The 12391-nt window shown below is 37.2% G+C and overlaps 1 pseudogene across 1 annotated transcript; it reads right to left on the bottom strand.

The window, feature by feature from the left end:
• Positions 1 to 2924: 2924 nt before the first annotated feature.
• LOC149015951 (putative indole-3-pyruvate monooxygenase YUCCA10) lies at positions 2925 to 12111 on the bottom strand (annotated as a pseudogene). The gene is made up of 4 exons (XR_016173598.1): positions 11340 to 12111; positions 10999 to 11241; positions 10578 to 10700; positions 2925 to 3321 (listed from the first exon to the last, which is right to left on the bottom strand). The product of XR_016173598.1 is annotated as a putative indole-3-pyruvate monooxygenase YUCCA10 (transcript).
• Positions 12112 to 12391: the final 280 nt, after the last annotated feature.

Genomic DNA, 12391 nt, shown 5'->3' with positions numbered 1-12391 from the left:
TATTTATCACGGATACTTGGCGATATATTGCCGAATTTATGTACAAGTCTTGTCGCTGGGGGAGGGCGACACGATGATATATCGCGTCGGCGATAACATTTGAGAGTTTGCAATAAGAGTTGGAGGTAACTCTCTCCCATGTATTTCGCCGACACAAGGCGATATATCACCGTGTCGCCCTCCCCCAACGACAAGACTTGTACATAAATTCGACAATATATCGCCAAGTGTCAGTGATAAATAAAATTCGGTCGTTGTGTCGCGTACTTTGAGGTTTGCAATAGGTTGAGGTAATCTCCCCATGTATTTCGGCGACACAAGGCAATATATCACCGTGTTGCCCTCCCCCAGCGACAAGACTTGTACATAAATTCGGCAATATATCGCCAAGTGTCAGTGATAAATAAAATTTGGTCGAATTTTTGACCAAATTGCTCTCTAAATTTTTGTAATTTCTCTCTCCTCTCCAAACTTCTCTAGGGCCTCTCTCTCTCTCTCTCTCTCTCTCTCTCTCTTATTTTTTGTACTTTTCACCATATTTTGATCCAATCTTCGACATCTACGATACATCTTGCTTTGTTATTGCCAAATATCATATTGTTTATGTTGATCAAAAGGGGTTTCACACATATCTGCGAGTTTTTTCATCCAACAAGTAATCATTCTCCAACTAATTTTTGACAAAATGCATGCTATATTGTTGTTGGATGGTTATGAAATTTTAAGTATATAGAATACTGTGAGCGATCTACTATCTCACGGAGTTAGAATTTTTTTCACAAAGTAATTTATTTTTTTATTTTTGTGAGTAAAAAATTATATTTTGAACACTGAAAATGATTACTTTTTAAGTGATATAATGTTGTATGATGATAGAAAAAACATATGTGAGATTTGCGTGTGCTTATCTACTCACGGAATCAAAATACTTTTTCATCCAATAAATAATTATTTTATTTTTCAAAAAATATTAAAATATTAATAAAAATATCAATAATTATGAAAAAATGAACAAAATAGGGGAAAATGGGAAAAATGTTTTGAAAATCATGGAATAATTATGTAAGTATTTCTCAAGTGTTGCCCATGTGGCTTCATCGCCGGTTTTGATATGAGAAGCCCATTTTTTTTGCCGAGAAAATTGTAAAAATTTATTTTATAGTTAAAAATAAGAAGAAGAATTGCTACTTAATACTTAGTAGTTAATAGTTATATACTTATTCTACCAAAAAAAAAAAATAGTTATATACTTATACAATTATACTTAGGTACATGGTTACATATTTACATCATACATGCAATATTCATACATGGTTATTTATTTGTGTAAAGAAAATTATTTTAGTGTTGTTAAGTGACTTATGCCATCATTTTGAATGCAACAGTCATCAAGTAGTTAGTGCAAAGTATCCTAAAAATTCCCATATTCTAAATGCTGAACTCCCTAGAAATTGCTCTTGGGGATGGAGGAGCATATTGGTAGGCACAAACCTTCTATTGCATGGCCTGGTGAAACAAGTAGGTAATGGACAAATGATTAGAATATGCCGAGACCCATTGATACCCTCTTTACGTACTAAGAGGATCTCCAGTGCCCTAGTGCTTTTTGGACCAAATCATGTGAGTGAACTTATCAATTGGAATACCCTCCTCTTGCATTCTTTATTCTCACCTTATGAGGTAGAGGCTTTTGCCTTGCCAATTTTATCACCTGATGCAAATGACTCATGCATATGGGGGGAAATCAAAACAAGGGAAGTTCACAGTCAAATCAGCATATCATTTGTGTATTACAATTTTGGATTGCCAAGGTAGCAGAAATTTTGCAGTTGTCCGATGCTTTACCTGAGACCAATATTGCTGAATCTTTTACTGCTGCTCCTAATCTAGTTGAAGAAAACACTTTCAAGATCTATGATGATGGGGCATGGGAAAACACTCAAACAAAGGGGGCCAATGTGTCATTATCTGGAATCGTTTTGGGTCTTTCATCGCTGCCCAATGTAAGAGCTGCAGAGTTGTTTCTACTGCAATGGTTGAGTTAGAAGGGGTGCATGATGGATTGATGCTAGCACACTCTCCCCACATTGATAGAGTTACTTCTTCTTCTTCTTTTCTCTCTCTCTCTCTCTCTCTCTCTCTTTTATTTTTTTATTTTTTATTCTAAGGATGTTATTAAAGCCCTCAATGGACTGAGTTTCTATCTTGATTGGTTATGTTGCAGCCTTGTTCATGAAATCCATAAATTTTGCATTGGGGTTTTCATGTTTAGAGTTTCATTATGTTGCTAGGAATAATTACAGGTTTGCTGATTACTTAGCACGAGGTGCTAATAGTCAAGTCTTGGTGCGATGTTCTACCTTAGTTTATTGTAAATAACTTTCCTTTACCTCCAGAATTGTTAGTATGGAGGGGTTAATATAATTTTCTTTCTGTTTTGTGCAAAAATAAAAAAGTTGGACCTCAAAACTTCATTGTGGAATTTGATTCTGTAAGATGTTCCAAGGTTAGAACTCATAAACCTATCCTGACTTCACAATAAATTTGTAAAATCAGTTTGTCAAGAGCTTTGGAACCTTATAAAAAAATAAATAAGAAACAACCTTCACGTTTCCTCTTACAATGATTAAAATGTCAAGAATCTCCCTCTCTCTTCATGTAAATAAGCAAGTCAAAAAACATATAATCATAGGCACTAATTTCAATAAACTGTTCACAAACTAGGAAGGGAATTAAAAATCAAAAGCAAACAAGACAAAGGACTCTGAACCTGGGTTTTGAACCACATAGTAGGTGGTGGGAGCTACCTATACATATTAAAAAAAATAGAAATAAAAATTTTAGTGAACCACACCCCTTGTGTGATTTTAAACCATTAAAGGAGAATATTGTTCTCCACTAAGGGGGACTTGATTTGGACTAAACCCAGTGTTGAAGGCTTCTATAAGCAAGGCCTATATTTAATAGAGCTTAAACTTTAAACATACATAATTAACCAATGAACTATCCTTTTTGCATATTTACATATTTGATAACTAAAAGATAGAACTCAATCTATTGTAATCAATACTAGTTTCACATTTAGTATGGGGTAACCACCATTTAAACAACAAATGATTTAAATCCAAGTCGAATGATCTAAATCATAGTCTAGGGCCTTTATAACTGTGTTTGGATATCATTAGCAATACTTTGGGCATCCATTCCTAATCCAAGTATTCCTCTCTTTGCTAGCCCTGCACAATAAAGACCGTTCTTTCCCTTCCAATTGTTTGGACTTTGTTTTGAAAATCCGTTTTCATCAAGGAGATCCCCATCATCCTGTTAAAAAAGAAAAACATAAGTACATAAATAGATATAGTTAAATAGATATAGTTCACTACCAACTGCTTTGGCAGCAAGAATTTCTATTAGTTACTTTCTTCCCACTTTTTCCTCTTTTTTTTTTCTTTTGTCATCATCAAACCAATCATAAAGATGGGGGGGGGGGGGGCACATAGGCCCTAGAGATGGGAAGGGGGAGGGAAAGGGGGAGGGGGAATGGAGGTATGAACACAAGAGCTATTTGACCTTATTGCCTCTACACAGGAAGCTACCATCAGTATGCCAGAAGCACATCTACCTTTACATTTATGTTTTGTAAATCTATAGCATCTAAAAAGGTTTTACTTGCTAAGATTGTTCGATTTTGACAAGTCAAATTCTTGGGCATAATATTTGCTTTTAAAAGAGTTCCCAAAATTTCACTTCACTATTATACTAATTTTTTTGGGTACATTAACAAGGCCAACGGCCCAAAGGAACAAATGAACTAATCGAAATTGGAGGCATTAAGCCTTGCTGCAACTCTTCCTAGAGGATTTCCATGATGGCAAATCGGGGTTCCTTATCTCTTCCATACTAGGAATATGTAATATGAACATTTTATCGGCAACATTGATTTCTTCTCTTGAGGATATGGTTAACACATCTATGATCAATCAATCTTAGCGTCACCTTATTCTCCTCAATAATCCTGGCAAAATTACCTCCTCCTCTATTGGCATAAGTTAGAAGATGCACTTCTCTCATAGAATCCAATTCAAGCACTATGGAGATAAAATCCTTATCTATGGCAATTCCCAAGCCAATACAAATCACCATCTTTTTCACTTCTAACACAAAGCGCCCACTTGAACTAAATTACTATATCTAAAATTGTTCTCAAGTGTTTTTGTGTTCAATCATTTGTCATAACATTCGTAGTTTCATGCAAAATAGATTTGTTATATGATGGCCTAAAGCCCATCTCCTTCTCAATGGAAGTATGGGGGCATTAGCCCTTATGGTATGATATGATTTGATCCAATTTTACCCAGTTAAAATTTTAAGTATGTACTTGATGTTCTCTTATGGAATCATTATGATAATTTGTTCACCTAGAGGTTTTGATTGAGAGTTTTGTAACGCCGTTATGGCGATTGGTGAGGAATCTCCATTGTAATCTTCTCTCAAATATGGTGAAAGTTCTTTTTTTCGTCCATAGACAGTAGTAGAGCACATTGTGTTGATGTGATGAATTATGTTAAATTTCATTTCTATTTCTGAGTGTCTTGATGCTCGTTTTAACAATTATATCGACTGTGGCCATTATTGTAGGAGAGAAATTGTAGTAAAAGCATCTACAATGGTGGTTGGCTAATTTAGAATTGGTTCCTTATTTTATTTGGTCCTAGGGTAGGTTTAGATATTTTAGAAGGGGAGGAACTTATTCCAAATTAGGAATCTAATAGCAGTATATCGTCTTCAATTTGAGTCATCATGTATTTTTGGTAGAGGACCTTGAACCATATGGAAGAATGGAAATTCAAATTCAACCTTAAAGACACTGAGGAGTTTCTGAAGATTGTTTGGATCTCCCCACCATTGGATTGGCATAAATTCAATGGGAATGGGTGTTCATTAGGAACCCAAGCAAGTTGGTTATTGGTGGAATTTTTCAGGCAATTAATGCTAAGAGCAATTTTTGGCCTTGAAGGGTAGGTTAGGGCTGATTCAACGTTGACTATTTGACTAAGACCCATCGACCCTACCACCATGCTGTAGGTTGTTTATGGTTAAAATAGGATAATTATGTATTGTTTTGTAGGTTGGCTATTATGTATGATGAATGGTGCTTGGGTATCTCCTGCAGTTTTGTCATCTCCCATGAAAGAAATTCTAGATCTAATGCACTCTTTCACTCTTCTTGATCAAAGTCAAAAGGATGTGTGCCCTTGGAGGAAAACTACTTTGGGTGAGGTTTCTATAAAGTAAGCCTTGTCTTTATCTTGGAAGAGGGCAAGCAAAGTGGGATGGGCATAAGGGTGTCAATTTGGTTAAAAAACCGTTAAACCGTACCGTACCGAACCGTTTAAACCTTACCGTACCGTACCGTTTCCAAATTCGGTACGGTTTTTACCTTTACCGAATTTGGTAATTCGGTATGGTACGGTTACGGTAAACAGTGTCATACCGTCGGTAAATACCATTTACCGTACCGTTTACCGATTCCGATTACCATTTCCGTCCTATCCGTAAAGATATTAACCCTTTTGGAGTTTAAACCCTAAACTCATGTCGAGAGTCCGCTTCACTTCAAGAATCGAGGACAGAGTCACAAAGATGAGACCGCCGTGTTGGGGTAGAGTGATATTTTTGCTTGAGGTGTACTATCAATGTTATAGATCTATTATTATTAACTACCCTTTCTTATTTGTTTGCGTGGACATGGCTGTAGTGTTGGTGCATGTCGAAGGGGCAATGGAATAGCTCTAGTGAATGATTGGAAGTCTTGAGAGGTTCCCTCTCCCTTGGTTGACGCAAAGCGGAATTGGATAGATTTAATGATTGCTCTTTTATGGGTTTTTGTAGATCATGGCAATGTTGCTTGAGCTCAAGCATTTCAGCAGCTTTAGCAATTGCATATCAGCATATGTGGCTTCTTCCACCATCACATATCTAGACTTTAAAAAAAGCAAGAACTGTTCCCATATAAAAAACCCATTACAAGTGACAAAACAAGAAGAAGAGGGCAACAGAGAAGCAAGACAATACCGTAACAAAACCGCACCGTATACCGAACCGTGCCGTTTTTCCATACCGATTTTATACCGTTTTCATACCGTACCGTTTTTTAAATTACCATTTTCATACCGTACCGTATAAATATGGTACGGTACGGTTATGGTTTGAGGTTTTCAAATTCAATACCGTACCGTACCGTACCGAATTACCGTTACCGTACCGAATCGACACCCTTAGATGGGCATCCATAGTGTGGAAATCAAAAATCCTTCCAATGCAACATATTTTTTCTTGGTGTTTCTTTCAAGAGAAATTATACGTGGATGAGATAGTACAACAAAAAGGAGTACCATTAGCCTCTAGATGTACAATGCATTTGAATGTGACAAAAGATATTTTTCACCTCTTCTTTACTTGCCTTTTTGTTGTAAATTGGTGGGAATCGATTGGTTGTCGGTTTGGCGTGCAATGGGAAGCAAAACCTCTTTGCAAGAGTATTTTATATGGTGGCAACAACAAAAAAGGGCCCTTGCTTTGGGTTCAATATGGCTTTCAGGATGTTTACTTGTTTGTTATCACCTCTAGAAAGTGAGGAACAAAGGTAGGTATGAGGGGGCTAGTTATGCACCAGAGTGGGTGATAAGACAGATTTTTTATGATCTTGGCCAACTGGAGTTCAAGATAGAGGGAAGGAAGAATGAGTCCACAAGAGTTGGTTCAAGCAAAAAACATGGGGATTTTGTTGAAGACTTCTTAGTCTCCCACTCCTCAAGAAGTACATTGGGTTGTTCTACTTAGAGGATGGGTTAAATTGAAAATTGATAGATGCTCAATGGGAAGCCCAAGTCACACAAGGGGTTGGAGGAATTTTTCAAGTGAGACCACCAATATCTTGAGCTTGTTCCATGTATACTTGAGTCTATGCCAATTCGGTATGGTACCGGTTATTTGGTATGATACCGTATTGTACTGAATTTCAAAACCTTATACCAAAACTACATTGTATCAAATTTATATGGTACGGTATGAAAAAGACATTTTAAAAAAATGTTTGGTACTATTCGGAATAAAATTGGTACAATAAAAAAGACACGGTTCGATATATGGTAAGGTATAATTTTGGATTAAAAAATTCATTCTTCTAATCTTCTAATTTGCAATGTTGCCACAATAAGCTAATGTTTTGACTAGAGCATGTTAATGTTATTATTTTCCAATTCCCTTTTCTTTCGCCTTCCTGTTCTTCCCTTAAACCTTTTTTTATTCCCAAGAACCAACAACTACAAAATCTAATAAGAGAGGAAAGTGGTGGCCGGAGACATTCTTTCTTTCTATTGGTAAGAAATAAATTTTTGTAGTTGAAATATGGTTTTCAGCTTATGGGCTACATTGGGACCAACCTAAGAATAATGTCAAGATGGACTAAACCTTAAATTTGGCCCAACCCAACCTAGACTAAAGGTGTCAAATTTGGTATGGTGATTCGGTATACGGTATGATTTTGGTATATGGTAATTCGATTCATACCGCTAGTATGCTACCTAAAACCGAAAGCGTACTATACCAAATTCCAAAAAATCAGTTTTGATACATGCCGTACTAAATTTGAAAATGGTGCGGTTTAAATGACACGGTTCAGTATGGTAAAATGGTATTGGTACAAAATTGACACCCTTAGCCTCTATGTTTGGATTAGAATGGACAAAGTGCTTATAATTCCAGAAAGTTTGGATTAAAAGAGACTCAAAGGCATTAGTAGGGCTTCTCCAAAAAGGAAAATTTCCCAGGTGGATCCAACAAAGGTTGAGAGGAATCTTACCATACCTATAGGGCATGGAATGGAAAATTGCACATTTCTATAGGGAAAATAACCTTGTGACAGATTATCTAGCAAGAGTGGCATCTAGGATGCAAAGTTCAGGTGTGAATGCTTGTTGGCCAACATTGATTCAGCTTGCTTTGGGATGGTACGCTTCAAGTGAAACCAAGATTTTTGTTTGGTTCTTGGTTCATATTCTGCTGAGTGTGCACCATGTTCTCTAAGGGTTTTGATGAGTTTGGGTGTATTAGGTGCAACTGCTGTTGTGGGATGAGTTTTAGTGGTTCTCTAACATGGTGTAAATATTGTAAACCGTAATTTTTCTTTCGCTATATTAATACAAATGACCTTTTAGCGGAGAAAAAAAGGGTCAAGGTCGACATTAAGTTTAGATAAGGCTAAAGTGTCTCGGTTCTGGCCAACCTTATTGGATTAGGACCAAGCTAGGGTATTTAGGGTTAGGGTCAAGGTTTTGAAAAGCCGGACCCAACCCAACATTGTTTCAACCCTAGTATTGCCAAGTGTGGTGAATCTAGCTTGGGTAGGATGTTTGTAAATCTGTTCTTATTTAGAGCATCCATGTTACAAGTCTATCATAGATGGGGTAAATAACGGAGTTAATTGTAATGGAGTGTTTAGGGTGGTTTGTTATTTTGAGGGCAAGTCTATTAAAGGTTATTAAGGGTAGAAGGGTCATGAAAATAGGGCAATAGCCCTTGTCTATAAATGTACTCGGTATGATGAAAATTGCACCGAACCTGTGAACCGGGTTCATGATCTTCAGCCAAGTTAGGCCATAACCGGGGACCCACCAAACCCTAATTTAATGATCATAAAGGTGCCGCATTTTGGTATCGGGTAAGTCTCCCAAAACTTGCGGTGCGGCTAATTTGTGGGCCTTCGCGGGGTGAGGGTTGTGCCGTTGGTCTCTCGTTCCCGATTCTGGGAACCCTCAATCATCGGCCACTATGAGTCGGACTTCACTCCGGTCGAGTCGTGGTAAATCTATATCAAGTGATCCACTCACTCCGGGCCGAATCGTTTCCAATTCGTATTCATTATTATGCTCGCAACTTGCCAAAGCCTTGGTGTTAGTTCGGGGCCGAATCAAGCTCGTGGTGCTCTCTCCGTCTCACTCTTTTGTAGGCCATCGTCAGGCTCGGAGGCTTGACATTTTCTCGTCTCGGGGTCGTGGTTCTTGAGGGTAATGAAGAAAGTTTATCTTCAATCTCTCTCTCTCTCTCTCTCTCTCCTATGTTTCTTCTTCTCCCCAACCCCAATCTTCTAAATTATGTCATCAATCCTCTCTAACTCTTCTTTCTTCTTCTCCAAGCATCACATACGGGATGGTATCAGTCCATTTACCTTATTTTTCTTCTTCTTTTCCAGCATCAATGACTTTATAGTGGAGAAAAGCTGTCCATTATGATCAAACCAATTGTTTTCTCAAGTCCACTAGATTATAATCTCTTAAATTAGCTTCTATTTAAGAGAAACTTGTTTACAATCCTAGGTACATTAAGCATAATTTGCACAAGTTCCTCCCCTTTAGCTAAAGGTTTTTTCATTTAGAGGTGGTTAGTCACTGGAGATCATGACTTAGTGCTGCATCCCTTTGAAGGAGCATCTCATTTTGTATGTTCTTGGTGACTGAAAGATGTGATAAGGTACTGATCTCCTCCTTTATGCTCATACCTTCAATTTGGATCATAGACATGTTTAGGTGCTGATTGATTTTGTGCCTCTTTGTATCCAAGGATGTTCCCCTTTGGAACAGGCCTAAGGCTTGCATGAAATGGAATATTGTACTAAGAGGACAAAGAGGACAAAGAGGTCATTTTAAAGAGGAAGGGGGAGAGAGACACAATTAGAGGTGCCAATTGGTCGGACCAAGCAGGCCTTAGTCAAGTCTAGTTGGGTTATCGGTCCAAAAAAGCAAGACCTAGTATGGCTTGTTAAGTATTCGGTCCATCTAGTCTTGGGCCATGTCATGACATGTCATAATCAGGCCACTACAATCAAGATTAACTAACGGGGCTACAATCCACTGTAGACTCCATTAGATTCTTATAATGTTAAATTGTATGGCGAAAAATGGGACTTCAAAACTTTTCGAAGTTCCAATAACATCATTTCCTTTTCTTTTCTCCAATGTATCCCAACACTACACCTGAAAAATATCATTAATTTTTCCTAGAATGTGTAAGCATTTATGCAGTTTGATCTCTATTTTAATTTCCTAAAGATCATTCTCTTTCCTTATCCCTAATCATCAAACGAATCTAACCTTTTGTGGACTCAAATCAAAGAAAGCCACAATTGACGACCTCAAATACTATATGAATTCTTTATTGGATGTTCAGAGAAGTAACATAGAGATTGAAGCTATCTCAGCCCTCATTGATTTTGAGAAATATTTGTACTCACAAGCAGGGACAATTCTCACCTCTTTTTGACAAAAACTATACCAAAAACGAAGTTGAATGTATTAAATAGACAAACTTGAAAATATTAAAGGAATTGAGTGAAAATAACAAACCATCTTGGGCTTAGTTGAGCCTAATAAGTCGGTCAAGTCGGGTTACACTTCAGTCAATGATGTGATTTTACGGTAATCTTTGGAACGGGCGTAACTTTTTTTCTAAATTAAAACTAAAAAAAATGAAATCCAGGAAAAAAATAATTGAAGTTTAATGTCATTTAAAAAGTTTACCTTGAGCCACTTGTTTGTGGATCTGTGGAATCCAGTAGCAAACACAATTGCATCAAAATGATATGAACAGCCATTCGTGAATGTCACCTCCTCACCTTTTATGCTTGTCATTCCTGGTAAAACCTGTTTCAAAAACTCAGTGAGTCACTCGGGGAATCAACCGATTTACTTGTTTATGACTGGTCAGATTTTCTGGCTGAAGCATCCATTCGCAATTTGAGCTATTCAGCCCCACCCAGAGGTTTAGACAATTGAGCAATTTAATGACCCAGTGAGTCAAGTGAACAATCGATAACCCAACTCAGTCACTATGGTCCTGAGTTTAGTTCTTGACTAACTAGTCACTACACATTCTTCAAACAATGATAACCTGCATTAAGAAAAAAATTGAAGTGATGACTACATGAACTACATGAACTACCTGAATTTCGCCAGATTCAATCTTCTTAAAAGTCCCAATATCGATAATTGGATACTTGGTATACTTAATTATCCGAGTGAATGGTCCTTCAACTGGTCTGGTTATCCCATACTTACTAAGATCACCAAACCACAACCTGCTAAGCAAAACCACCACCGATTCCCTCCACTTAAATGGAATAAACTTGAATTTGCTAATCAAAACCAAACCCAGTTCCAAAATCTCCTTAGTAACAATATGAATCTGTAACATCACAAGAAGTTCGAAGTGAGATTAACTAACCAAGAATGCAAGAACTTAGAATTTCAATACTGAAAAGCTAGCAAGCTTTGATATATTACCGGATTTCGAACTACAATCGATGTCTTGGCACCAAAATTGGCTAAATCAAAAGCGATTTCCATGCCGGAATTCCCACAACCAACAACCAAAACATTCTTGTTCTTAAACTTTGGCCCCAGATTTATACTGGGTAGAATGCAAAACCTCTCCTCTGAAACTATCTAAGCCTTCAACTTCAGGTACAAATGGATCACTGGTTTCACCTGTTGCAATAACAAAAAACCGAGCTTTATATTCTTTGATATCTTTGGAGATTACATCCCTTGCCTTGATGTGCCATCGACTTGTTAACTCATCATATGAAGCAGACTCGATTGATTTGTTGTAATGGGGTTTCACTTCAAAACGATTCACGTAATCATCCAAGTAGTTGAGGAATTGTTGCCTTGGGACGTATTTAGGATAATCAGAAGGGAATGGCAAGTGAGGGAGCTGACAGAATTGCTTGGGTAAGTGAAGGTGAAGGCGATCATAAGACTTCTTGTTCCACAGAGGAGCACAGCAATCTTCTCTTTCAAGAACTATGTTTGGGATTGACAAGAGGTTTAAACATGCAGATGTTGCAATGCCGGAAGGGCCGGCGCCGGCTATAATCACCGGCGTTTCCTCACTCGTAAGCTTCTGACTCATTTTGTCTTGGTTAACTCGGTTCAGGTTCTAACAGAAGAAGATAAGTTATGTGTGGCGATGGGATTTGATTCTGATCGGCAAGGCTGGTTTTGATATGAATTTGATTGGTTTTAATTTGATGCAATCCCGGAGCCAAGATTCAACATGGGAGGGCACTAATGAGACTAACCCTTTTTCACTATATATATATATTGCGTGAGTGTATGTGGGACCCATTGAAGATCTTTATTAATAACAAAAATATATTTTAAAAAATAATTTTAATTTTAATTAATATGTTTTATTAAAAATAACTTACAGATTTTTACATGTGGGTCCCTTTAATGAACTATAAACTAATGTTATATTTTATTGACGCAATATATTACATGTGAGTCCCAACCAAATTAACTCCGTTAACCATAGTTAAATGTATTCAAAT

The sequence above is a fragment of the Hakea prostrata genome, chromosome 5, assembly GCF_041222555.1.
Source record: "Hakea prostrata isolate BN-2017 chromosome 5, UWA_Hpros_2, whole genome shotgun sequence".
Lineage (NCBI taxonomy): Eukaryota > Viridiplantae > Streptophyta > Magnoliopsida > Proteales > Proteaceae > Hakea > Hakea prostrata.
Note: the sequence above shows the minus strand (reverse complement) of the source record. Positions and strands in the feature narration are given on the sequence as shown.